The sequence below is a fragment of the Acinonyx jubatus genome, chromosome C1 (genome assembly GCF_027475565.1).
Source record: "Acinonyx jubatus isolate Ajub_Pintada_27869175 chromosome C1, VMU_Ajub_asm_v1.0, whole genome shotgun sequence".
Lineage (NCBI taxonomy): Eukaryota > Metazoa > Chordata > Mammalia > Carnivora > Felidae > Acinonyx > Acinonyx jubatus.
Genome location: NC_069381.1, coordinates 7,506,785 through 7,531,158, shown reverse-complemented (window position 1 = coordinate 7,531,158; position 24,374 = coordinate 7,506,785). Strand labels below are relative to the sequence as shown.

The 24,374-nt window shown below is 41.2% G+C and overlaps 1 protein-coding gene and 1 long non-coding RNA gene across 4 annotated transcripts in view; one reads left to right on the top strand and one right to left on the bottom strand.

The window, feature by feature from the left end:
* The window catches only part of PEX14 (peroxisomal biogenesis factor 14), a 142,798-nt gene that overhangs the window by 48,050 nt on the left and 70,374 nt on the right, over positions 1-24,374 (bottom strand). The gene's annotated exons all lie outside the window — the stretch shown is intronic.
* Positions 17,769-23,231, top strand: LOC128312575 (uncharacterized). Its single transcript, XR_008292049.1, has 3 exons — positions 17,769-18,360; positions 19,801-19,851; positions 22,303-23,231. It is a non-coding gene; the product is annotated as an uncharacterized LOC128312575 (long non-coding RNA).

The following is a 24,374-nucleotide window of genomic DNA, read 5'->3' as shown; positions in this document are numbered from 1 at the left end:
GTGTTTCAATACTTCCTCATTTCAGGAATCTATTTTGAAGCAGTTTCTGCCATCTCTGGGGTTTTTTTCTAATTCCAAAATATAAAAATTAAGAAAGAAAATAAATCCAGTACTCATCTCAAGAAGCTAAAAGAAGAACACCAGGAAAATCCAAACACAATAGACGAAAGCAATTCTGTAGAAGAATGTTTTAAATTTTCCAAGTGGCCAAATTTCCTTGTAGGTTTTCTCACTGTAAATTTTACCTTTACTTTCTTCTGCTCAGGGAAGGGGGTGCTATATGATTTCCATCTCTTGGACTTTGAGATTTTTCTTTGAGCTGATTTCACATAACTTTTTATAAATGCACCATAGGTACTGAAAAATTGAATCTCCCCTGTTTGATGAGTACAAAATCCTCCATATTTACATTTTACGTAAGTTTATTCATTGCTATCCCATTATTTCACATTCTTATTTATTTTGCAGCTGCCGGTATGTTAAATTCTGAAGTGTGTTAATATCTTCAACTATGTCATTTTAAATTCTTCTTGTTATTTCTAATAGCTTTTGCTTTATATAGTTTTATAAAATATTTTCAAGCACATACACTTTCACAACTATCATGCCTTCTGGGTGGAGTGAACTTTGTAATGTTATAAACTGACCATTTTTTTTAATATCTTCTAACCTGGAATTTCTAATCTGGCAGAATGTGAATACTGCCTATCCTTCTGGTCTGCATTTGTTTGCCGTATCTGGCCTGTCCCTTGTTTTCAACTTTCCTATGTTGTTTCATTTCAGGTGTGTCTCCTATAAACAGCATAAAACTGACCTTGGTTTTTTCCTCAGGTTGTAGTGATTCTGGGATCTGTTAATAAGGGACCGTTTTAATCCCACGAATATTTATTGTTTTCACTGCCTCTAGTTTATTTATAGCTTTTGTTTTTCCTTTCCTGACCTTTGCTGACCTGATCATCTTTTCTTCCCTCTGAATGTGGCTTAAAAGTTCTAAATCTTATTTTTCCCTAGCCTAATAAGAATGAGCCATTTTTTTTTAATTGAGAGATAATATACCAGTTAATCTTACGTGCACAGCTTGAAGAATTTGTACATATGTACATACTGGGTAACGACCACTCAGAATGAGATCCAGAACATTTACCAGTACATTGTAAGGCAGCCCTTCCCACCTACACACTCCCCGGATCCTTAGCATTAGTCTTACCTGTCCTGAAACATCCTATGAATGTTACGTATTTTTTGTAAAAAAGGTATGGAGTTCCCAAAACTTCTTTTTTAAGTTTATTTATTTTTGAGAGAGAGAGAGAGAGAGAGAGAGAGAGAGAAAGAGAGACAGCAAGTGGGGGAGGGACAGAGAGAGAGAGAATCCCAAGCAGGCTCTGTACTTTCAGCATGGAGCCCAATGCGGGGCTTGAACTCATGAACTGTGGGATCATGACCTGAGCTGAAATCAAGAGTGGGGCACTTAACCGACTGAGCCACCCAGGCGCCCCCGTTATGTATTCTTTTACATCTGACTTCTTTGACAAAATACTTGGAAGATTCATCTGTGGAGCTGCACAAAGTAGTAATTTATCCTTTTTCCTTTCTGTGTAATATTCTATTACATGTCTATACCACAAATTACCCATCATTCTGCTGATGGCCATTTCCCCCCAGGTTTTGGCCATTTTAAATAGACATAGGGGTGCCTGGGTGGCTCAGTCGGTTGAGTGTCCAACTTCAGCTCAGGTCATGATCTCGAGCCCCATGTCTGGCTCGCTGCTGTCAGCATCAGCGCAAAGCCCACTTCAAATCCCCTGTCCCTCCTCTCTCTGCCCCTCCCCCACTTGCTCCTGCATACACATGCTCTGTGTCTCTCAAAAATAAGCATTTAATAGATAAATAAATAAACAAACAAACAAACAGAAATAAAACTGCTGCATACATTCATGTGTATGTCTTTTCATGGATATATACACTCATTTCCTTTGGATCTATAGCAAGGAACAGAATTGCTAGATCATAGAACAAGCATACATTTAACTTCAGTACAAAGTGACAGTTTTTTCAAAGTAACTGTACTCCCACCAGCAATGCATGAGGGTTACAGTTGCTTCACATTCGTGTTGACACTTAGTATTTTCACTTTTCTTAATTTTAGCCATTCTGGTGGGTGTATAATAGTGACTTGCTATGGTTTTGAATTCTATTACCCCAATAAGTAGTGATGTCAGGCACCTTTTTATATATGCTCATCAACCGTTTGGAAATGCTCTTTAATAAAATGCCTGCTCAAATCTTCTGAACACTTTTTAAAGTTAGGTTATTTGATTTTTTTCTTGTTGATATGTAGGAGTCTTTTTTTTTTTTTTTTTTTTTGAGAGAGAGAGAATGTGATGAAGAGAGGGGGAGAGAATCCTTTTTTTGTTTAAACATTTATTTATTTTTGAGAGACAGAGAGACAGAGCATGAGTGGGAGAGGGGCAGAGAGGGAGCAAGACACAGCATCCAAAGCAGGCTCCAGGCTCTGAGCTGTCAGCACAGAGTTGACGCAGGGCTTGAACTCACAAACTGTGAGATCATGACCTGGGCCAAAGTCGGACGCTTAACAGACAGCCACTGAGGCGCCCCCAGAGAGAGAATCTTAAGCAGGCTCTATGGCCAGCACAGAGCCCGGCTCTGCGGCTCAGTCTCACAACCATGAGATTGACATGAGCCAAAATCAAGAGTTGGTTGCTTAACCAACTGAACCACCTAGGCGCCCCAATTTGTACGAGTTCTTTACACATATTTTAGATACAAGACCTCTGTCAGATACATATATCACGAATACCTTTTTCCTGTATATTCTTTGTCCTTTTGCTGCTCTCTTACTGTTATGATTTCATGAGTAGAAGCTTTAAATTTTGATGTAGGTTTTTTTTTTCTTTTTATGGTAGTAGGTATTGTGGCCTGATTAACAAATCTTTGCTTACCCAAAGATTATGAAGACATTCTGCTGTGTTTTCCTAGAAACTTCACAGATTTATCTTTACTATTTATGTATGTTGTGAAGTAAGAGTCAAAGCTGATTTTTTTTTTCACAGGAGTATCTGATTATTCCAAAACCATGTTTTGGTGCACTGGCGTTCTATGAATTTATTTATTCATCAACATATATTACAGAGAGCCTAGAAAATCAGACTTTGTGCTGGAGCTGAAGACAAATCAGTGAACAAGAAAGATATTCTTGTCCTCATGGAATCTAGTGAGCAGTTTAACAACTTGGGTCTTTCAGCCCTTAATTTCAGAAAATTCTTGATCTAAGGAAACAGCTGAGTAAAATCTCTAACTTGTGTCCAGCATCTAGCCACCTGATTGCACTCAATTAATTAAACTCACATGTTCTGCTTCAATTTTTTTCAAATAACCTACAGACTGATGGTGGTTAAGGGAAGGAGCATGAAGAAAACTCACTCCTTTTGATATTTTTCTGATTGTCAAAGTAATATTCCAAAACTGAGAACAACTGTTTTAACAGAGAAAAGCTGAAAGGAGCCAGACGAGAAAAATCACTTATATGCCTACCATCCAGAAGCAATTACTGTTAATATGTTGAACATAAAATGAAATCACAACTTGGCCAGAGACTTTAGCTATGTATACAGTCAAAATTCTGTAGGGTCAAAATTGCTCTTGAAATCCCTTGTAAAGGAAGACTTCCAACTGGAATGGCAGCTTGAACACATAGCTCTGATTGTGATTTTAACTCATTATACATTACATGATAAAAAGGATTCATGCCCAGGGAACCGTCCAACTAGTTTTTTCTCAGCCTCTGTCGTAAATAATAGACAGCAAAGGATCATCAGATATTTAAAGAAAATCTCAAAAATGAAAATCAGAGCCCTGAAAACAGAATAAAAAAACAACGTAGAGGAAACAAATTATTTAGGCAGCAGGAGAAAATAATAATAATATTCTCAGGGAAAATAAAGAGATGATGCATCTTAAGAAACAAGAACAGAATGCCAGAAAAAAGAACACTCAGAGAAAAAGAAAACTCACCATTTATTGTAAATTAAATATCTGAGCAAGAAAAAAAATTTTCTAGAGAAATACTGGAAGATAAGATTATGAGAAGATAAAACATTGGGAAGGAACTGCCCATAAAGTGGGCAGGAAAACCAAAAAAACACAAGGGGAGGGGAGGGGAACAGGAAAGAAAAAGTTTTTAAAAATATTTGAGAGTCAACCCAAGACTTCTAACATCCAATAGGAGTTCTTGGAAAACAAAACACAGAACACAAATATGTATTCACTGATGCCACTGGACAAGAAAAGAAGAGACAGAAACACCGTAAAAAACAGGTAAAAATATTATTTCCCAATAGTACCTGGAAAACTGATATACCAGGAAAACCAATATGAATTAACTAAGAGAAGAAAAAACAATCCTTTTATAAACAATATAAACAGTTACATGTTTACAGCCAAAATCAGTACAGCTGACTCTGAACAAGGGTCTGAACTGCGTGGGTCCACTTGCGTGGGTCCACTTACACACAGTTTTCGATCCAGCACTGTAAATGTATTTCTCTTCCTTATGATTGTCTTGATGACATTTTTTCTCTACTTTAAGAATACAGTATATAATACATATAACATACAAAATATGTATTAATCAATTATTTATGTCATCAGTAAGGATTCTAATCAACAGTAGGCTATTAGTAAAGTTCTTGGAGAGTCAAAAGTTATACACAGATTTTCAACTGCAGGGACGGTGGGGGGGTGGGTGGTACCCCTAACCCCCACATTGTTCAAGGGTCAAAGGTGGAAATCACCTTTAAATTTAAAAACATAAAGGAAGGTATAATGAAGAACAGATACCACTCTCAGCAGCAACAAAAGACAAAACATTAGAACACAAATTTAGAAGTAAATGGGCAAGATCTATATAAAGATACTGAGGGACACTAAAGAAAACTTGAATACTTGGAAAGGATTACCTTATTCTTATACAGGAAGTATCAGTATTATAAAGATTTAATCTGTCCTAAATTAATTTATAAATTTAATGTGATTCCAATATTTAAAACACCAACAGTCTTAGAGTGCCTGGGTGGCTCAGTCTGTTAAGCATCTGACTTCAGCTCAGGTCATGATCTCATGGTCTGGTCCATGAGTCCAAGCCCTGTGTTAGGCTCTGTGCTGATAGCTCAGAGCCTGGAGCCTCCTTCGGATTCTGTGTTTCCCTCTCTCTCTGCCCCTCCCCACTCACGCTCTGTCCCCTCTGTTTCTCAAAAATAAATAAATGTTTAAAAAATTTTGGAAAAGGGGTGCCTGGGTGGCTCAGTTGGTTAAGCATCCGACTTCGGCTCAGGTCATGATCTCACAGTTCATGAGTTCGAGCCCTGCGTCAGGCTCTGTGCTGATTGGTCAGAGCCTGGAGCCTGCTTCAGATTCTGTGTCTCCCTCTCTCTCTGCCCCTCCCCCACTCATGCTCTGTCTTTCTTTCAGAAGTGAATAACATTAAAAAAAATTTTTCTTTAATTTTTTTGAAAAAAAATCAACAGTCTTTTCTAACCAGGCAAGCTAATTTTGAAAATTATACACAGGAGTGCCTGGGTGGCTCAGTTGGTTAAACATCCAACTCTTTATTTCAGCTCAGGTCATGATCTCTCAGTTTGTGGGATCAAGCCCCGCATTGGGCTCTATGCTGATGGTGCAGAATATGCTTGGGATTCTCTCTATCCCTCTCTCTCTGCCCCTCCCCTACTCACATGCATGTTTCTCTCTCTCTCTCTCTCTCTCTTTCTCAATAAAGATTAAAAGAAAGAAAATTATACAGAAAGTAGTAAGAACAGCCAAGAAAATTCTGAATAACTGAAAAGACGATGAGGGAAGATTAACCCTGATAGATAATAAGACATATTCTAAGATAATGTGACACTGGTACACAAAGAGACCAATCAGAGTAGGTCCAAAAGAATCAAATGGAAACTGTAACTGGAAAACACACTAATTGAAATTAAGAACCCAACAGATAGTTTAACAGCAAATTGGACATAGCAGAAGAGAGGATTAGTTAACTAGAAGATAGGTCAGTAAAAAGAAAGAAGAGGAAATGCTAAAAGACAAGGGGAACAATGAAAACAATGCTCTAACAAAATTATAATTGGAGTCCAAGAAAAAGAACTGAACAAGAACAAAGCAGAAAAACGTAGTCAAAGATATAATGGTCAATAATTTCATAAAGCTAACAAAAGGCAATCGAGCCACATATTCAAAGGCTCTATAAAACTCCAGCAGGATGACTCTAAAGAAAACCACCTGAGGCAAATCACAGTAAAACAGCTTTCGAAACAAAAAGAGAAAAATCTTAAAAGCAACCAGAGAAGAAAAAGACGTCTTACCTTCAAAGCAGCAATAAGAAGACGTAAGTGGAAGCCAGAAAAGGATGAACATCTTCAGAGTGCTGAAAGCAAATAACTGCCAATCTAGAATTCAGGACCGGCAAGAACGTATTTCAAAAGAAAGGATTAGAAAATCATCATTCAGCAATCCTCATAATTGATCAGAGCAACTGATAGGAGGATTCAACAATCCCCACAATAACCAATTAAGAATTGTTCATGGATGGTAAAAAGAGTGGATGAAAGTTAATGAAAACTAGGATATTTATACAATCTCAAAGCGTCTCCTCAAAAGATTCTAATTACAAAGGAGAAAAAAATATTAACTTTACAGTGGAGAAACCTGGGAGGTACCGCCTCAACCAAGAGACCAAAGTGAAACCACCAACAGTGGAGCAAACCAGTGTCATATGCCTCCTCTGATGACGCACTGAGAGCCACACGGTATCTCTTCCATGCGATTCTTACTCAAAGTGCAGGAACGAAATCCAGTTATAAGGAAACATCAGAAAATCCAAACTGAGGTACAGGGTGCAAAACTGTCCTATATCCTACAAAAATGTCAAGGTCACTAAAGGCAAAGCCTGAGGAACCCTGTTCCAAGTCAGAGGCGGCTAGCGAGGTAACAGCAATCGTAAGCAAGTCATGATCATGGATTAGATGGTGGACGAGGAAAAAAACTTCTTTTTCGCTCCAAAGGACATTATTAGGACAACTGACTATATTTGAATGAGGTGCACAGATCACATAATAGTATTTTATCAAATTATTTTCCTGATTTGGGTGTGTGTGTGTGTGTGTGTGTGTGTGTGTGTGTGTGTGAAGGGAGAGAGAGGTTGAGAGAGGGAGAAAGAGAGGGAGGGAGGGCAAGAGGAAGTGGGGAGAAAGAGTGTACATGGTGAAGTAAATGTCAACATTTGAGGAATCTGGGTGAAAGGTAAACGGGAATTCTTTGTACTACTACTGCAATTTATTTAAAAGTATTAAAAGAGTCATTCCAAAATTTTAAAAAGCCTTTTAAAAAATGAAGAGAAATGGAGTCATTTTTGGAGAGACGAAATCAGAGGACTCATCACCAGACCTACACTAAATGAAACCCTCAAGGAATTCTTCAGACAGAAGGAAAATGGGCCTAGACAGAAGTGCAGAAATGCAGGAAAGAATGAGGAGCCAAAGAAAGAACAAACATAAATATTTACTGTATAAACAATAATGTCTTGTATGGTTTGAAATCTGCGTAGTACTAAACTGCAAAAAATCCCACAATATTACAAAAGGCAGGAAGAGGGTAAACGAAGTGTTCTAAGGAGCTAGCACATTGGGAAGCAGCAAAGATCCTCACTGATGTAAGACTATGGTAAGTTAAGGATGCAGACTGCAAATTCACGGGCGGTGGTTCTCAAACATTTTGGTCTCTAGACCTCTTCACACTCTTAGAAACTGTTGAGGATTTCAAACAACTTTAGTAAAGATCACATGTATTGACACTTTTCATATTAGAAATCAAAATTAAAGTCCCTAAATACATAAAACAAATATTAACAGATGCAAAGGGAGAAATTGACAGTAACACAGTAATAGTATGGGGTTAACACTCCACTTATGTCAGTGGCTAGATCATCCAGACAGAAAATTAATAAGGAAATCCTTATTAATTTTAAACTATACATTAGACCAGGGAGGGTGCCTGAGTGGCTCAGTCAGTTAAGCGTCCACCATCGGCTCAGATCATGATCTCGCAGTTCGTGAGTTTGAGCCCACGTCAGGCTCTGTGATGACGGCTCAGAGCCTGGAGCTTGCATCAGATTCTGTGTCTCCCCCTCTGTGTCTGCCCCTCCCCAGCTCATACTCTGTCTCTCTCTGAAAAATAAAAAAACATTAAAAAAAAAAAATACACGCCCCTGGGTGATTCAGTTGGTTAAGCGACTGACTTTGGCTCAGGTCATGCTCTCATGGTTCATGAGTTCAAGCCCCATGTCAGGCTCTGCACTGACAGCTCAGAGCCTAGAGCCTGGAGCCTGCTTTGGGTCCTCTATCTCCCTCTCTCTGCCCCTCCCCTGCTTGCGTGTTCTCTCTCTCAAAAATAAATAAATAAACATTAAAAAAATACATTGGACCAGATGGGACTTAAGAGAGATATATATAGAACATTCTGTCCAAAACTGCAGAACACACATTCTTCTCAAGTGCAGGACAGATCACATGTTAGACCACAGAATAAGGCTCAATAAATTTAAGAAGACTGAAATCATGGCAAGCGTCTTTTCTGGCCACAATGCTATGAAACTAGAAATCAATTACAAGAAGAAAACTGGAAAAAAAAATACAAACATGTACAGACTAAACCAGACGCTATTAAACAACGAATGGGTCAATGAAGACATCAAAGAAGAAATGATAAACTACCTTGAGACAAAATGAAAATGAAATCACGATGTTCCAAAATGTCTGGGATGCAGCAAAAGCAGTTCTAATAGGGGAGTTTATAGCAATACAGGTCTACCTTAAGAAACAAGACAAATCTCAAATAAATAATCTAACCTTAAGCCTAGAGGAACTTCAAAAAAGAACAAATGAAACCCAAAGTTAGTCAATGGAAGAAAAAAATAAAGAGCAGAGCAGAAATGAATGCAACAGGAACTTAAGAAAAGAGAAAGATTAATGAAACTAAGAGCTGGTTCTTTGAAAAGATCAAAGTAGGGGCGCCTGTGTGGCTCAGTCGGTTGAGCCTCTGCTTTCAGCTCAGGTTATGATCTCGTGGTTTATGGGTTTGAACCCTGCTTCGGGCTCTGTGCTGACAGCTCAGAGCCTGGAGCCTGCTTCAGATTCTGTGTCTCCCTCTCTCTCTGCCCCTCCTCCCTCACGCTCTGTCTCTCTCTCCTTCAAAAACAAACATCAAATAAAATTTAGGGGAAAAAAAAAAGATCAAAGTGATAAACCTTTAGCAAGACTTACCAAGAAAAAAAGAGAGAGAGCCCAAATAAATAAAATCAGAAATGAAAGAGAAGGTAGAAGTTACCGCTACCACAGAAATAAGAAAGATAAAAAAGACTACTACAAATAATTACACATCAACAAACTGGACAACCTAGAAGAAATATTTCCTAGAAATATACAATCTTCCAAGACTGAATTAGGAAGAAACAGAAATTAAAACAGCTGATTACTAGCAATAAAAGTGAATCAATAATCAAAAAACTCCCAACAAACAAAAGTCCATGACCAGATGCCTTCACAGGTAAATTCTACTGAACATTTTAAGAGTTAATACTTAATCATTCTCAAACTGGTCCAAAAAACTTAAGCGGAAGAGATTCTTCCATGTTCATCTATGAGACCACCATTACCCTGATACCTAAGCCAAACAAAGACACTACAAAAACAAAACAAAAACAAACAAACAAAAACAAAAAACCCCACACAAGCCAATATCCCTGAAGAACACAGCTATAAAAATCTGCAAAACTGAATTCAACAATATGTTAAAAGGACCATATACCATGATCATGTGGAGTTTAATCCAGGGATGCAGGGATGGTTCAATATCCACAAATCAATCAACATAACACACCACATTAAGAAAACAGATAAAAATCAGATCGCCAACTCAAGAAATGCAAAAAAAAAAAAAAAAAAAAAAAAAAAAAACTTGACAAATTCAACATACATTTATGATAAAAACTCTCAACCAAGTAGATATAGAAGAAATGTATTGCAACATAATAAAAGCCATACATTACAAACACCCACAACTAATGTCATACCAGATAATGAAAAGTTACAAGTTTTTTTCTCTAAGATCAAGAACAAGACCAGGATGACCACTCTTGCCGCTTTTATTCAATACAGAATTAGAAGTCCTAGCCATAGCAATTAGGCGAGGAAAAGAAATAGGCAATATCCAAATTGGTAAGAAAGAACTGTCACTATTTGCAGATGACATGCTACTATATATAGAACACTATATATAGAACGCCTCTGCCAGAAACTATCAGAATAAATTAAACCAAGAAGATGAAAGACCTATATTCTGAAAACTATGTCACTGATGAAAGAAACGGAAGACAAGCAAATAAATAGAAAGATATATCATGTTCATGGAATGGAAGAATATTGGTTAACATGTCCATACTATCCAAGGCAACCTACAGATTCAGTGCAATCCCTATCAAAATATCAATGGTATTTTTTATAAAACTAGAACAAATAATCCTAAGATTTGTATGGAACCACAAAAGATCTCTGAATAGCTAAAGTGATCCTGAGAAAGAACAAAGCTGGAGGATATATCATGCTCCCAGATTTCAAACCATACTACAAAGTTACGGTAATCAAAACAGTATGGTACTGGCACAAAAACAGACACATAGATCAATGGAACAGAAATAAGAGCCCAGACATAAATCCACCACATATGGCCAATTACTCTATGACAAAGGAGGCGTGAATACACAATCAAGAAAAGATAGTCTCTTCAATAAATGGTAATGAGAAAACTGTACAGCTATATGCAAAAAGATGAAACTGGACCACTTTCTTACACAATATACAAAAAAAAAAAAAAAAATTCAAAATAGATTATAAAGACTTAAATCAAGACCTGAAACCTTAAAGCTCCCAGAAGAAAACAGGCAGTTTGACATCAGTCTTAGTGATATTTTTCTGGATCTGTCTCCTCAGAGAAGGACAACAAAAACAAAAATAAACAAATGGCACTTATATCAAACTAGAAAGATTTTACATAGTGAGGGAAACCATCAAGGAAATGAAAATACAACCTACTGAATGGCAGAATATATATACCAATGATACATCTAAAAAGAGGTTAACATCTAAAACATATAAAGAATTGGGGCACCTGGGTGGCTCAGTCAGTTAAGCGTCTGACTTTGGCTCAGGCCATGATCTCTCACAGTTAATGAGTTCAAGCTCCGCATCAGGCTCTGGGCTGAGAGCTCAGAGCCTGGAGCCCTCTCTCTCTGCCCTTCTCCTGGTTGTACTCTGTCTCTGTCTCTCTCTTTCTGTCTCTCTCTCAAAAACAAATAAACATTAAAATTTTTTTTTAATCATCTGAGGTTTAAAAAAAAATAAATAAGTAAAACATATAAAGAACTCATACAACTCAACACCAAAAAAACCCCAAACAATCCGATGAAAAAGTGGGCAAAGGACCTAAACAGACATCTTTCTAAATAAGACACATAGTTGGCCCACAGGCACATGAAAAGATGCTCCATATCACTCATCATCAGGGAAATGCAAGTCAAAACCACAATGAAGTATCATCTCACAGCTGCCAGAAGGGCTCTTATCAAAAAGACAAGAAATAACAAGTGTTGGCAAAGATATAGAGAAAATGGAACCCTCCTGCACTGTCATTGGGAATGTAAATCGGTACAACCACTATGGAGAATAGTATGGAGGCACCTCAAAAAATTAAAAATAAAACTATCATACAACCTAACAATTCCACTTCTAGATGTTTATCCAAATAAAATGAAAATACTAATTCAAAAAGACATAAACACTCCTATGTTCATCACAGTATTATTTATAATAGCCAAGATCTGAAGCAAGCTAAATGTCTACTAATAGATGAATGGATAAAGAAGATCCATTTGGATCTTCATGGATAAATGAAATCTTGCCATTTACAACAACATGGATCGAGCTAAAGGGCGTTATGGTAAGTGAAAGTAAGTCAAAAACAAATACCATATGATTTCACTTATATGTGGAATCTAACAAATAAAGCAGAAGCAGACTCATAGAGAAGAGAACTGTTGGTTGCCAGAGGAGAGGTGTATGGGAAGGTGAACAAAACATGTGAAGGGGATTATGATGTCCAATCCTCTAGGGGCACCTGGGTGAGTCAGTCAGTTAAGCATCCGACTCTTGATTTCAGCACAGGTCATGAACTCATGGTTGGTGAGTTGGAGCCCCGCGTCAGGCTCTGTGCTGAGGGTGCAGAGCCTTCTTGGGATTCTCTCTCTCCCTCTCCCTCCTTCTGCCCCTTCAGTGCTCTCTCTCTCTCTCTCTCAAAATAAATAAACTTAAAAAAAAAATATGATGTACAGGGGCGCCTGGGTGGCTCAGTCAGTTGGGCGTCCAACTTCAGCTCAGGTCATGATCTCACAGTCTGAGTTTGAGTCCCGTGTCGGGCTCTGTGCTGACAGCTCAGAGCCTGGAGCCTGCTTCAGATTCTGTGTCTCCCTCTCTCTCTCTGCCCCTCCCCTGCTCATGCTCTGTCTGTCTCTGTCTCAAAAATAAATAAAAACATTAAAAAAAATTTTTTTTAAATAAGATATACAACCTTCTAGTTATAAGACACAGGAATATAATGCACAGCATAGGGAAAATGGTCAATAATACTGTCACAACTTTGTATGGTGACAAACGATAACTGGATTTATGGTGACCATTTCATAATGCACACAAATATCAAGTCACTGTGTCATACACCTGAAACTAATACAATATTGTATGTTGTATGTCAATTTTTCTTCAATTAAAAAATCAAAACTGAGAATTTTAAAATAATAATTGATTTAAAATAATAGTAATAAACTTATTACAAGTTAATACGAATAATATTTTAATTAAAAATATAACTAGTTTCGGGGCACCTGGGTGGCTCAGTCGGTTAAGTGTCCGACTTTGGCTCAGGTCATGATCTCATGCTCATGAGTTCGAGCCCCACATCGGGCTCTGTGCTGACAGCTCAGATCCTGGAGCCCACTTCAGATTCCTGTCTCCCTCTCCCTCTGCCCCTCCCCTGCTCATGCTCTTTCTCCTTCAAAGTAAATAAACATTTTTAAAAATTTAATAAAAAAAATTAAAAATACAAAAATATGTAACTAGTTTCCAAAACAAAAAATAATTAGTGAGAAAAGCAGCACCATTTAACCAAGATTTCACTGAACATAATTTAAGTTTTTCTGCAAATCTCTTTTATGGCTGGCTCAATAGAAGACAACTGGATTCTCCTATCTGCTTCTGCATTCCATCTGGTGTGATATGTTGGTTTGGCTAGGGCAAATTAAGAAAATATAGCCTAGCACAAATATATAATGCAAAAAAGAGAGGAGTCTTTTAACAGCTTTAATTGTGGATATTCTTCTGTGATACTACACCAAAACTCAACAAGTGACAGCTTCTTAAGGATTAGTTGCAATGTGGTATCTGAAATCATATCAATAAACTTTCATATCCTCTTCCATTAAAATCCATGGGTCTATCTTGCACTTTGAATGGACATTTTACTCGTGTAATTTTACAAAATCAGGCATTGATCATTTAGGAAATACTGGTTCACTAAGATATACAGAGCTTCCAAATGTTGACATACTTTTTATACACTATCAAAGAAACACACTCACTAACACTGCCTAGCTCATGGCAGTGGATACATGTTTTTCCAAAATTTTAATTTCATTTGAAAGTTCAAATTTTATTGTTGACAACAAATAATATTGGTATGTTTTCCATGAAACGACAAGTTTGCTTTGTTTCTGAGAAAATGTCTTCCAAATACTAAAGTCTAACTTTAGTCACAGTTTCTCTGTCATTCCCTCAAGTAAAAATGACACCCAAGAAAAAAGCAGCTAGTTCAGCTCATAACTCCAACGATCACACAAGAACTTCTCCAGCAACTGTTCTGCTTCAGAATGCAGCAGAAGTACTTTACGTCTATTTCCTATTTCGTCACGCAGACTATTACAAAGATGCATACTCAGGGGGTGCCTGGATGGCTCAGTTGGTTAAGCACCTGACTTTGGCTCAGGTCATGATCTCACAGTTCATGAGTTCAAGCCCCACATCGGGCTCTGTGCTGACAACTGGGAGCCTAGAGCCTGCTTCAGATTCTGTGTCTCCCTCTCTCTCTGCCCCTCCCCCACTCATACTCTGTCTCTCGCTCATAAATAAACAGTAAAAAATATACATAGTTTTAAAAATAACAAAAACAAAGACGCATACTCAAGTGGCAAAATTTAGTAAGATTAATCATTTTTACTCTTTCATCAAGGACAATCTTCAATGAAACAGCCTGTTTTTTAAAAAAAACAAGTGCACAGCAGTGAAAAGTACAGTGAGAGGCCAGCAGGTTTACCTGCCATTGCTTCCACACTGTTGCTGCAGGTGCCAACACAGCGGAAGAGGGAAAAAACATCTTACTACCAGCTATGAAAATCATTTTGATCTGAGTTCTGGAAAGAATTTTGGGAAGCCCTCAGAGCTCTACAGACCTAAAACTTTAAGAACTGCTAAACGAATCTAAGAACAAAAAACCTGCAAAGATAGCTCAAACTTTCTTAAACTCTTCAGTAATAGAAATGTTGATGATGATACTAGTCTGTAACTTAGAAGCCATTTTTATGTTATGAGATGAAATAAATGATAATCTTGTCAGACTTCCTAAGAATCTAGTTTTTCACTGGAAGAAAAAAGAGAAATAAATGCAAAATAAGAGATGTCAGGAAAATACTGTTCATGTTCAGTTTGAATTGTGTGTATATGTACATGTATCATGTGAATAAATATAAGTAAAAACCCGTGTGTGTGTGTGTGTGTGTGTGTGTAAGCAGTGTTCAGATCCTATCTTCTAAGTAACATTCCTACTAAAAGAAACTTTAGGGGAGACCTGGCTGGCTCAGTCGGTAGAGCATGCTACTCTTGATCTCAGGGTCGTGAGTTCAAGCCCGACATTGGATGTGGAGGTTACTCAAAAAAAAAAAAAAAAAAATCTTTAAAGAAAAAGAAACTTCAGGGAAATGTCTTGGGGCACAGACAGTAAAAAGTGCACCTGAGACATTTATGCCAAAAAGGGACCCAGGAGCTAACCATCCACTGACCTAACTTGGAACACATACATGAACATTAAAATGAAATATGGTAATAATGGACTATAATACTCAGAACTAAAGACTTTAAAGTGATACTCAATAGAAAGTGAGAGCAAGAGAGAGACTGAAGAGGGAAGGTGAGAAAGTTCTTCCTTACAGAAAAAACCTAGCAATAAATGTATATAAGGTAATAAAACCAGAAAATCATATTTTTTTAATGTTTATTTTGAAGAGAGAAAGAGACAGAGTGTGAGCAGGGGAGGGGCAGAGAGAGGGAGACACAGAATCCAAAGCAGGATCCAGGCTGTCAGGACATAGCCTGATGTGGGACTCAAATTCCAGAACCATGAGATCGTGAGCTGAGCCGAAGTCAGATGCTTAACCAACTGAGCCACCCAGGCGGCCCATAAAATCACTATTTCTTAAATCCCAAAGAAACAGTTGATTCGAGCAAGAATCTCCAATGGATGCTAAAACCACTGAATAAAAGGTTGTTGAGTAATAAGATGGCATGCTCTCACAGAAGTACTTCTCAGACGACTTATCCATTACAAACGAGAAGGTGTGCCTTTACAGAACAGAAATCGGTTGGTTACTTCATTAACCAAGCAATCGACTTAACATCACAATAAGGAGGAATCTGACATTTCTCACCTTCTGATGTGATATAATAATAAGGACATGATATTGCTTATCAAGTATTCTTGCCAAAATGTTTAATTTCAATCTTACCAAGGGGAAACAATCAGACAGACAAATCCAGTATGTATGATATTCTATAAAACTGACCTGACTGACCTCCTCAAAACAGTCAATGACAAGTAAAACAAGAAAAGGCAAGAGGACAGTTCTTGACAAAGAGACACAGCATGAGAAATGCCCTGTGTGAGCCCTGATTACGAGACACAGAAGTTTGGGGACTGGGAAAATTTAAGCATGGACTACACGTGAAACAATTTTATGGAATTAGCATTAATTCATTAGATGTGACAATGTGGCGTGGCTATATGACAGAACGCTCTATTTTAGGACATATGTGTTGATGTAACTGGGGTTGAAGTGTCATGGTATCTGCAACTTACTTTTAAAATGGTCAGAAAAAAGAATTGTGTGCATAGAAAGAGAGGGAGAGACAGAGAAAGAGAGAGACAAAGCAAATGTGGCAAAAATTGAGAGACTTGTATAAAAGGTACCTGGGTGTTCAGTGCACCATTTGATTGTTCTGTAGTTCTGAAAGTGCTCAAAATAAAAAGATAGCAAGGCAAAAAAAAAAAAAAAAAAAAAAAAAAGCCGCTTGGAGAGTATACGCAGACAGGATCTGATCCTACAAGAAATGAAAACTACCCAGTTTCTGTGCAGGGAAGAGACAGCTGAAAGCAGAGTTAGAATCTCATCATCTGGTGCCAATGGCAACCCAAATGTGCCACCCTGCAGCCACCCAGCCCCATGTTAATGAAACGATCCTGTGTTCCATCCACTGCCATCCTCCCCTCCCTAAAACAGAGGGAGGGGAGCAGCAGCCCGATGGCAGAGAAGCTGCCATCAGCGCACACATCCTTGAGACAGGGGAGATCTCGGCTTCCGTAGAATAAACAGTCACCTTTGGCGTCCTACAGTATTCATGTCTTACATACTCTTTACGTCAAAAACTTGTCCTTTTCTCCCCAGACTTTACACTGTAGGAAGGGCTGTGGAGGTGCTGGCAAGTTGCAGCAGCTCCGATTATTAACCACCAGCCCCTGTGCATCCCTCTCAAGGCGGTGGCTCTGTTCCACACGGGGAACGACAATTCTGGGGTCTAGTCATTGATCTACTGGCCAAATGACTTTGGAAATCATGTCCAATGTCTTTCGGCTTTTCTTCCTGAAGAAAATGGAAATAACGTTGACTTTCTCCCCTAATACAAGGTTGTTATGAGCATGTCAAACAACTTAGGCCAAAGAATCCATATCGGCTGACATAGGTGAAAAGTCTAGGGACCATTATTATCTCTTTCATATTCCTACGCCCTTCACTTCTAAATTAACGCTTTGAAGAGAAGCATTTTACCTCCTTGAGCACATGTATTTAATTAGCCCTGTTCTGGGAGGCCCAGCCAAAATAATCACAAAGTCATATAAGACTGGGAAGGGAAAATGTGATTTTCACACAAAATGCTACTGAGAAAACCTAAGAAGACGAGTAAGGACCATTAGGACTATTAAAAAGCAGACAGTAAAATAATTTTTAAAACATAAAAATCCATAGCTATCCTAAATATCAGCAAAGATCAATTAGAAAATATAATGAAAATAAAGGCCCTCTAAGTGTAAATGCAAGAACTATGTAAAACTTCATCAGGAAGGAATGGATTTTACTTGAAAGATATGCCACACTCGTGAGTGGGAAAACCGTGTATTGCAAAGATGCCAATTCTCTCCAAAGCAATTTCTACGCTGAATGTAATTATAATCAAAATTCCAAAAGGATTTTATTTTTGATTGGCCATGGGGAAGGCAGGGGTGGGATCAAGGAGGAGAGAAAGAAATGTGATACAGTGATTCTGACATGAGCTTAGAAGTACACAGGGCCAGAAAAGCCAGGAATACTCTTCAAAAGAACAAAAGAAGAGCACAACTTACACTAAACAGATTTTTTTAAATGTAACAAATCTACAACAAAGACACAAGAGCCCATATGGATATCAGAGAACAAGAACAGAACGTCCTTGACACACATCAGTGTATTTCAGAATTTCATAAGATGAGGGCGACGTGTGACGTGAGCGGGAAAAGAAATAAACTGAGAAACGGTGCTGGAATGATCGAGCTGGTCACTAGGAAAAAACAAAGTTATATCCCCTGCTGTTCTACTAACAGCAAATCAAATGCCATACAAGAAAACGAAACTCATAAAAGAGAAGCAGGTGAATATTGCTACACTGTTGAGGTGTGTGTGTGTCTGGACAGCAGGTTCTGTGAAGACACGGTGGGGACGACGCACCTGCCCACGTGGAGCCCACACTCAGGCTCGAGAGCACTGACGCGGGAGCCGGCACCGGCTGTCAAAGCGCGGGCTGGCGAGGCACACGAACACGACAACAAGCCCACTTCCTTGACGCAGAGGTCCGACTCTAAGGTTTTTACCCCAAAAAGGTAATCACAAAAGTAAGAAAATACCTATTTCTTAAGGACATTAAAGAAGGGTTGCTATAATGGTGAAAAACAGAAATAATCTAGATGTCCATCAAGGGGACCGGTTAAAATAAATTATGGTACAGAGACTCTCAGCACAATACCAGGCAGAAATTACACCTGATGACAGAGATCTGTATTTATGAACATGAACTCAGTTCTAAGACATAGCGTCAGGTGGGGAGCAGGGGGAAGGGTGGGAGAAGCCAGAACCAGGTGACTTTCTAAACACCTCCCGAGTGGGACCCAACAGTTCCAACAGAAGCCAAAAGGCAGAGAGCTCTAATCTCAGCTCTCAGATCTGTAGCCTCTCTGCCCTCCCCCCCCACCCCCGACTCTGACCCAAGTCAGACTCTTCCAGGTGCCTCAGTCTCTCAGCCTATAAAATGGAAATAAACAAAACACCCCTGCCCCATCACCCCCTCCACTGACCCCTGGGAGCTCTGAGGATGAACTAGCTCGTATTTGTGAAGGGCGCTGCTGTACTAAGTTATTATTACAGAAAATTTTCCAGTAGGTTCATCGGCTCTTCAGAGTTCTTAAGCAAAAGTGAAGAAGTTCTGATGAAATGCCCCAAAGCCAAGCAAAGCAGATAATAATGAAGCGGGAGAAGAAGCACGCGGCAGCCTTGTCCCCCTGCCTCCCACATCAGGCGGTGGGGCGGCAGGGGTTTCATCAGTACTCCTCCAGGATGAGGTCAGCGCACACAGACTGCCTCGGGCCCTCCAAGGGGACCATTATCACACTGTAACCAGCGTCCCCAGGGCTCCTTATTAGTCTAATAGAAACCCTTCATGCTCTCATAGAGACCGACGGGACTGTGAGCCTAAAAGGAGCACACGGTACCAGCACCCCCACCCCAGGTCACTAAAGAGCTCATCCCCTACTGAGGGGCACAGGGACAGATGCACACGGCGCCCCTTTGCCACGTGTCGGCCTCTCCTGCGGAATTCAGATTGCAGTTGCCAAGCTCTGGGAATGTCTAGGGAGAAAGGGAGTGGCTTCCAGAGGCCCGGGAGCATTAACAGTATCACCAACTCCAGCCAGGGGTGCAGAGAGACAAAGGTCATGCCTCTAATGGGGCAGACGGGACACACGGCTAATCCCCACCATTCGCTTGGTCAAGCCCAACACCGAATCATGGCACAGGAGGAACCCGGCCAGCAGCAGTGGACGCCAGCAGAGGACGGCTGTGTGGACAAGGCTGGCCCTCTCCCTTCCACCTGGCCCTCTGTGCCCAGGCTGGTTTGGGCCCCGTGAGTTGGAATGCTTTGTCCGGGGAGTCTGTGCCCCGCACATTCTTCAAAATCATTCCACGTGCTTCCTTCCCTAATTCCTGTGTCTCTCTTTCTCTGTCTGTCTCATCCTGTCTCCTCTCAAATCCACTCCAGTGTGTCCCAGGGGGCCAGGATGAAGCAAGTCCTAGTGTTCTGATGCAACGCCCGGCCACAGGTGAGGCCCGGACTCTTCTGGAAACCTAACGAACAGGCAACAGCAGCTTGTGTTCTTCTTGACAGCACACAGGTGCTGATAAATACCGACCTCCAGGGTATTCTTGGTAAACACGGGCATCGCGGCCCCTCGCCCTCACGGGGGCACACACATGCACGCACGCGCATGCGGGCACACGCGCACAGAAACACACACACACACACACACACACACACACACACACACACACACAACCTCCCCAGCTCCACTCTGGCACCTCAAAAACAAATTATTTAACTATTCTCTTCCCTGAGGATTAGAGCTATAATTTCAAACCCACAGCTCCTCGGCTTGTCTCGCACACATGCAGAACATTCTGATAGGTTAAATGCTGCCGTTTAATTACTATAATGAGAGGTGCTTTTTTTGGGTTTCCTTAAACATTGATTTTTCCCTCTCGTTTTACACTGGAAGTCATTTTTAACATGTTTTTCTCCATAATTTCCCCCATCCGCCCCCCTCTCCCCACCATGTACAGGAAGGAGAAAGGCTGCTTAGGCCAATGTCTTAAAAAGTTACCACAGGTGGATGGGTGGCAATACCAAACGCCCAAATCATTGATAAACAATTTTTTAGGGGCGCCTGGGTGTCTCAGTCAGTTAAGCGTCCAACTTGGGCTCAGGTCATGATCTCACGGTTCGTGGGTTCAAGCTCCTCGTCGGGCTCTGTGCTGACAGCTTGGAGCCTGGAGCCTGCTTTGGATTCTGTGTCTCCCTCTCTCTCAGTCCCTCCCCCACTCACCCCTGTCTGTGTGTGTGTCTCTCTCTCTTAAAAAAATAAACATTAAAAAAATGTTAAAAAACAAAAAAACAAAACAATTTTTAATACAACGTTTAAAAAGCTTAATTTAAAAAAAAAAAAAAAAAAGGCAGAAGGAAGAGGCAAAAGCCACCAAAGTGGACTACAAAGTGACCAGACAGAAATGGTCAGTGAGAGACCAGACGGGATGACAGGGGAAAGCGGGGGCAGAGAGCAATCCTGTGGGTGATTTTAATGAGGGGACCGGAGGGGTAAATTCCAGAGATGTCCAGCTTTTTTTTTTTTTTTTTAACATTTATTTAGTTTTGAAAGACAGAGACAGAGCATGAACGGGGGAGGGGCACAGACAGAGGGAGACACAATCCGAAGCAGGCTCCGGGCTCTGAGCTGGCAGCACAGAGCCCAACACAGGGCTCGAACTCATAAACCGTGAGATCATGACCTGAGCCGAAGTCAGACGCTCAACCGACTGAGCCATCCAGGCACCCCACATCAATTTAATTTTTAAGTTAAAGGATAAATATGAGCAAATTTAGTTAAGGAAGAAAACTCAGGTTCACTCTACGTTGTTGTTGTTGTTTTTAACGTTTATTCATTATTGAGAGACAGAGAGACACAGAGCATGAGCAGGGGAGGGGCAGAGAGAGGGGGAGACACAGAATCCGAAGCAGGCTCCAGGCTCTGAGCTGTCAGCACGGAGCCTGATGCGGGACTCGAACTCACAAACCATGAGATCATGACCTGAGCTGAAGTCGGACGCTTAACCGACTGAGCCACCCGGGTGCCCCCAGAGATGTCCAGCTTTAAAGCCGCCTCAAATCGAACAAGGAGGCTGTTTTCCATGGAAAGGCTGGACAAAAGCCAACTGAGCAAGATGCCTACAGGGAAGAAACTTACTTTCACGTATACTTTTTTATCAGAGGTGTGCAACCTGTATGTTTTTTAAAACTGCAGATCATAACCCACCACCAAAACAAGGATATCTGTCCCAGGCGCGGGCCAGGCAGAGCTACGGGGCGGGCGGTCTGAAACTGTGCGTCCAGTCCCTGGGGTGGAGCTGGACCAGCACCAGAGGAGGAGCCCGAGGAAGTGAAAGGCTCTTCCCCCTCCATCCCTCCTCCAGGGGACCGGGGGTCACTGAGCTCTGGGACCTCCCAGGGAGTCTTGGTCATGCTACCAAGCACAACGGGGCCTCTTTCGCCTCACTCCTGCTGGAGCTGCTGCCTCAGGCTTCCTGCCTTAGCTCCACACACTTTTTATTCCTCTGACTCATCGATTCGTAAGGGGTAAGGTACCAAGAAGGCCATCAGCCACCAGAAAACCAAGGTACATGCAGGGTCAGGTCGCTGTAACCATCAGGCCATACACGGAGGCCACATCAGCAGAGCCGTCACGAGAACGTCAGTGGAAATACATTCACACACAGATGGACAAACTCAGGGAAGAGCGAGTAAGGATGGTGGGGGAGAGAGGAGCTTTCTGGAAGGTGAGTTTTCAAGTGGCAGCCTTTCACTATCATGGTCCGATTCAGTGCAATCCCCCTTTTGGCAGGAGAGGCAGGCTTCACCAGGAGCAGGGACAGGCTTCTCACGGAGAAGCCGTTTCCAGATAAAATACCACTTGCTTCACAAATGCCATCTCCTCTTTCTTCAGAGAGCTTCAAATTTCAGTGAAACCACTTACCAACGTCTCCCCACACAGACGGCAAGCCTGACAGTCACCCCGCGGAAGCGACACGAAAGCCGGGACACCCGCCCCGCACAGCTGGTGCCTGACAGTGACACACCGCGGTGCAGCCGAGGGTGTGGGCACTAACCACACCACAGGGGTCTCTGGGACTTCCTTTAGGCCTTCTCTTGCCTCCCGGCCCCTGTCGTCTGACTCCCGGCCTGGAACTCTCTCCACGCTCTCCGTTCTCCTCCATCATCCGGCTCCCCAGACCAAACTCCTGGACAGTGAGCACAGATGCCTCCTTCCGCTTCACTCCTGGCATCATTCAGCCACAACCCCACGGATTCTACCCCTGCACCCTCCCTAATCCATCCTCCCCTGCCCCACAATAAGTGCCCCTGCCCATCCATCATTTCTCACCTGAATTACTGCAGCGAACTCCCAACTGCCCACCCTACCCAGAGAGAGCTTTCTGAAACACAAACAGGATATATTATTCTCCATAAAATTCTTCATAGCTTCCCCACTCAAACCCCTGAGTTAACACAAATAAGGTCTGACCCCTACCTCTCCAACTTCCCAGCCTGTTTCCTGAATTTCCAGGTCACTCCTGGTCTCAGAGACAACGTTCCCATCCCATCCCATCCCATCCCTGCATGGATTAAAGTCAGCACTGCTCCCCAAACTCTAGAGACCACTAATTCTCTTGGGGACTCCTGTAAGGGTGATCTCCCCTATACTGAGGCCTTTTCTAACCCTCCACTCCAATCTTCCTCCCACTACAAAACTCATCACCCCCTCCTCTGGGCCCCTACACATACAGCTGTTATAGCACCCGTAATGGGTTATCACCCATACGACACCTGTTTGCAGATCATGGAAGCTCACTGGACCACTAATATTAAATCTTATCTTCAGGGGCGCCTGGGTGGCGCAGTCGGTTAAGCGTCCGACTTCAGCCAGGTCACGATCTCACGGTCCGTGAGTTCGAGCCCCGCATCAGGCTCTGGGCTCATGGCTCGGAGCCTGGAGCCTGTTTCCGATTCTGTGTCTCCCTCTCTCTCTGCTCCTCCCCCCCCCCCCCCCGTTCATGCTCTGTCTCTCTCTGTCCCAAAAATAAATAAACGTTGAAAAAAAAATTAAAAAAAAAAATAAAAAAATAAATCTTATCTTCATACTTTTGGTGCTTAGCACAAATGTTGGCCATAAAGGAAACAGACACTTAATAAATCAGCGAATGATTGGACGAATTTTTCCACTGTATCATACTGCCTCTGTGTACAAAACCGGGGACTAGCAATTTATACAAACACACATATAGACACATACATAACAGATACATTAGGGAGGAACTCAGAGCAATGATTCTAAGAAGCAGATAATTTAAAAATGTTTGTTTCACTTAAATATGCGTTACAACTTCCTGGTTGTGCTTTTGTTAGACTGACGTGAGAACAAGTTTGCATCCCTGACCCATCACTAGTTGGAAAGGGAGCAGAGCTCCAGAGAATTAAAGAAGAACTGGTCTAAGATTAAACCTATGTGGGCGCCTGGGTGGCTCAGTTAAGCATCCGACTCTAGGTTTGGGCTCAGGTCGTGATCTCACGGTTCATGGGGTTGGGCCCCGCATCAGGCAGCAGACTCCCCCCCCCCCCCCCCCGGCCCTCTCAAAAATAATAAATATTTTTTTAAAAGATTAATCTTTTGCGATGAATATTCATCACAAATAAGCTGAGAACTGACTGTCCTTGTGTACTCTTGGTTCACCATGAAATGCTTTTAAACAAATGCCTACCACTTCCTCAAGACAAACAGAGTAATTATGGTAAGGCCTTGTTAGCGTTCACTTGTATACGCAATATACGTTAATGGCCCCAGAACCACCTTGAAATAATCTCAAAGCCAGATCTGTGCCACTGGGGCAAGGCTTCCATTCCTAGTGCACTAGACCCCAGTGTTCTGTGGAGTTAATGACATCCAAGCTGATGGAGGTGAGCTCTGCTCCGTGGGAGTTCAACTCCTGAGAGTGGATCTTAAAGGTGAGGCACAGCAGC